This window comes from Cyprinodon variegatus, unplaced genomic scaffold (assembly GCF_000732505.1).
Source record: "Cyprinodon variegatus isolate N-32 unplaced genomic scaffold, C_variegatus-1.0 Scaffold457, whole genome shotgun sequence".
Classification (NCBI taxonomy): Eukaryota; Metazoa; Chordata; class Actinopteri; order Cyprinodontiformes; family Cyprinodontidae; genus Cyprinodon; species Cyprinodon variegatus.
In genome coordinates, this window is record NW_015150910.1 from 47422 (window position 1) to 52084 (window position 4663).

Sequence of the window (4663 nt, forward strand, 5' to 3'; positions counted from 1 at the left end):
TAATAATGATTTTGTTACATCTCTGTTTTATGATCTCATAGATGCAATTATCACTACAAAAGGCAAATGGAAATAAAATCGGTAAAGGGGTCAAATATTTCTCAGCATTGTACATCTATTGGAACATACAGTATGCCTGTTTACTTTTTCAATAAGAGACAAAAGAAAAATGTTGTGTTTTAATTATGTTTTTAAAATATAGTGAAGAAATGTAAAAGGTAAAACTATTTATTTTGCTGCACTAATTTGAATAATACTTAAGTCCAATCAATCTTAGCCAGATAAAAAAAGATGTTACCAGCACTCTGTTTGACATGCAATCAGCTGCAGAGTGGGAGGAGGATGAAAAAAAAAAAAAAGTAGAAAGGGAGAGCTCTGTAGCTGCTCTCCTTCAGGCATCCCGACAAGTCTGGACTGTTCTGCCCCTACTTGTGCTCACGCTGCTGACTGTCGCCTGCAGGGATGAAGAGTGGAGAGCTGAGTCTGTGAGAACGGGTGATCGTGGTGTGGTGGTGTCCTGCATTGTGACGCTGTGACACCGGGGGTCTGTGGATACCGCTGCTGTGTGAAACACCCAACAACGCATCAAGCTGGATGTGCCACAGGTGGACAGAGGCGGTCTGTGGGCAGCCGCACGAAGAGGAAATCCCCAGGTACTAAAAGAAAATAAATCTTATATTTCATTGCAAAGTTTTCAAAATCCCATTTGTCATGGTGCACGCACATCTGCAACTTTAAAACTGCACATAAGTTTTAAATGTTCTTTCTGAAGTAACATCTGCATGCCATGCAGTGTGGTTCTGATTCTGCTGCTATGTCAATGGAATAGAAATTTGCTCTCCCAGTGAAACAATATTTTTAAGCAGAGGTGTATTTCTTTATAGATGTATTATTCAAAAGTAACTAAAGGTCAGGTGATGTATTTTTATGGAGTCATGGTTTCAACTACCAATGTTTTTGGCTAAATTGATTTATGCACAAATGCACAAAAGTGTAGTATGCATAACTTATGCTCATAGGACATGTCACAGGACATAAGCAAACTGAATTTAAGCTTTAAGTTGATACATACAACACTTTTTTGGCACTTATAGTATTGATATAAAGCCCACTAAAAATAATGCCATGGATTTCTTTCACAGATTACAGATTACATTAGCAGAAATTAACACTCTGTTGGCTTAAAAGCAAAAAAACAAAAATAATTTGGGTTAGTTTTTATGCCCTGTCTAAAGTGCACCCGTAAAGTATTTTCATAAAACATTATTTTTTTGGAAACAAAACAACAACAAAAAAAAATTAGGAAGCAAAAATAAAGATTTGAAACACATTTTTTTTTTTACAATAAAAAAAAAATGAAAGACAAATTAAATGTTAAAGCTATTTTTTTTTTTTTTTTTTTACATTTTATTATTATTATTTTTTTTAAGTTTCAAACTACTGGCCCTTCTGCATGGGGCTAGATTATATGGAGTGCTAAAGACGACTGAAGGAGCCACAGAAACTGGAAATATCTTCAAAGCCTTATTGATATTCTATGTTTTATATCAGTTTTAGAAAATAACATGGTTATTAAGCCACAATCCAGCTACTGTGATCAGTCTGTGGGCTCTTCTGTTTTGTATTGAGAGCTTTGGAAATATCGAACGCAGACCAAAAATGCTGCACAACAATATCAATATCATGGTTGCTCCAATGTGACAAATGTCATGGGGCAAAATAAACACCTTACACTAAGCCTAATTTCAGCAGATTTTCTTTGCCTGGTGTTGCTCACTTGATACTTCATCTGCAATTTGCGTGTCCAATAAGGACAACACTTCACAACGTCATCAAATAAGAGATGCTCCTATCTCCTGCTTGCATGCTTCAAATTTTACAGAGCGAGGTATGGTGCTATATTTATTATGGAAAGCCTAACAACCACCAGTGTTTCTATTTGGGGAGTCCAAAAACTAAGGCTGGATCATAGTCTCTTCCCTACTTCTCGTCAATCTAAGGGCTAAATTAAAACCCCTTTTTTGAAAACCACCCATATACCTATACATTAACATTATTTTTGCTATCGGGTTGAAAAAAGCAATAACATATAGTAACTGATTGGCTGACAAGATGCAAAATAAAAGAAAAGTTTGGATTCTTAAACGCCACTGAAATCAGCTTTGTGTCTATTGTGGCTTTTAAGGTAATGTCACTTCACCTGTTTCTAATCACATTGTTCGCACCACTAGAAATACATTGCTTCACTCTTAAATGTGGTACATAGGGATAAACAGTCACTTTCTCCAGTTGCATCGTAGTTTATAAACCAATTCACATAAAAAAGGAATAGTAATCATGTTTTGAAGACATTTCTTGTTGCCACTAACCTTGCAGAAGCCTTACTGATCCATGTAGTTCAATTTCAATTCTACAAAGTATCCATCTGGAAAAGCCCCTATGGAAAATGTTTGCAAAAGGGACATTCAGAAAATTCTTCAAGATGATTGGGTTAATCACCAAATGGCACATGTCCCCCATGATGAGCTTTTAGCCAATCACAGCAGCAATAGCAGCTGCGACGTATCACATTTTTGATTTGTTTCACAACTTGCGAAGTTAACTGATAAATTAAATCTTATCAGGAGGCACCCACAAACATTTTTCCAATCAACAAAGGCACAAATTATGTCATTATGGTCCTTAAAAAAAAAAGAAATAAAGGCTATTCCAGATAAAACAGACTGAATAAGGGAGTCTACCGGTACATCCACCAGCGCAGCCATGTATTTTTTTGCTTTAACCTTTCGCTTCTGTTGGATGTCAAAAACGTCACTTCATTGGATCGAAACATTCCTGTATTTTAGGCTAGAGCATTTATTGGCTTCTGACAAGCTGTATTTTCAGGAGTTTGTGAATTCAGAAATCTTGCAACCATTTATCTTGCTTGCAAGTTAAAGTTGCCATAGCTCCTGTATGAAACACCTGGGAACACTTTTGTCCTAAGCTGTCAATCAGGCCTCAAACCACATCGCATCTCATCTAAGCTCCACCCCCATGTTCAGTTTAAAGCCGAAATAAAATTAAATCTGAAAAGTAGTTTTAAAGTTTTTTTTAAAGTTTTAAAGTTCTTTTCTGTGTCAAGTCTTTTTTCAGCTTAAGAATAACTTATTTTTTCAAATATATTTTTTTTTTTCATTTCAAAACCAGTTTTTAGTTACAAATGTTGTATTTCACTTTAAAAATACATTTTCAGTTTCAAACTTCTTTGAGCAAACTTTATGGCCCCAATTTCCCTTTGCCTCTCCACCAGCACCATGAATCACCCAGTAGTTTTTCTGGTGACCTCAGTTGAACTTACCTAGACTAAGGATACTGGCTCACAAATGGAGAAAATATACACAATTACTTTCTCTGGTTAGTTGTTTTATAATATTCACTACATCTAACTGCACCCTAAGCTTTGTTGTGGTTAGTCTCGGTACAGTAAAAAGTAAAAAAAATGTTTGCTAATGATAATTTCCTGTCTTTTTTACTTTTTTTCTTCTTATTGCTCTTCACTCTCTACATAGTTGCAAAGACACTTTGTTAGGTTTTTGGTAGCCTTTAGGCATTTGGTGGTAACATTTGGTGGAGAATCATTGCAGCTGGTCTCTGTGTGTGCTCAATGTATTACCATTAATTTGTCTGTTGACATTTAAAGAGAGGATTAAATGACTCTTTGTTGCTTGTTTTCACTTAAATGTCTCCTTAATTGTGTTTTGACTTTGCTAACCCAGCTGGAAGATGGGTGTGTTGGTGTGTCTCTGTCTTTTCCTCCCTCATTCATGTTCTTGAATCAGACGGATAACTCTTTGAAGATGAGTCAGTCTGTTTGGCTTTTGTTAAAAGAAATACAAAGTTTTCTGGATATTAATATGAACCTTTAGGGTACTTTTTTCTCTCAGGAAAATAATTTTCATAATCCATTATTCAGAATGAATTCAAACATATGGCGAGTTTGGTAGAAAATGATGACACTTGCAGAGGGGATGTATCTCATTCTTGACTGAAGGATCCTGACTCTCAGATAACCTCAGACTGGGGCTCATTTATTCTCAGAAATACCAAAGAACCAATAATACAAGTTCCCTGTGATGTGAGACTTTTTAGCAGTGTTGTGTAATTCAGTAGAACATCTCACCCCCATTTGACCCTGACCCTCAATTCCAATGTTAACTCTCAGTTTGCAGCTGAACTCATGCCGTGTTGGTGCAGTCTAGCTGGAAGACATTGTTTCAGTCTGTCGTTTTGTAGTAGCCCATGGCTCCCCCCTGGGAGAATGGCATCTAAACCGAACCACATGTCTGTGACTCTGCTAGAGTCAGAGTTTATAGCTCAGTTCAGTGTTCATACAGCTCCCACCAGAAGCTCTGGGATGAGTCATGCTGTTTTCCTTTTGTGCCGGAAATGCCTTGTTAAGCTTTTGAAAACAGTTTTATTTTTGTCTTTACTTTTCAGTTGGACTTTGTTTAGGAAGACTCCTAGAAACCCCTTGCCAGTTTCTTTCAAGTTTAATTATAACCACTTGATTTAACTAGTCAGGGGACTAGCAGTGGGTGGGTCCATGTCTGTCAGCCAGGTGTTTCATAATTTTGTTTTCACCAAAAAACAAAAGACAGTGACTAAAAGTATAAAAAGTGAA

General features: G+C 36.4%; 1 protein-coding gene across 1 annotated transcript in view; it reads left to right on the forward strand.

Moving 5' to 3' along the window:
- The first annotated feature begins 407 nt into the window (after positions 1 to 407).
- Positions 408 to 4663, forward strand: part of col7a1 (collagen, type VII, alpha 1) — a 102045-nt gene continuing 97789 nt past the window's right edge. Inside the window, exon 1 of the mRNA XM_015389397.1 lies at positions 408 to 653. The gene's annotated coding sequence lies outside the window, so the exon portion shown is untranslated. The remainder of the gene's footprint in view (positions 654 to 4663) is intronic.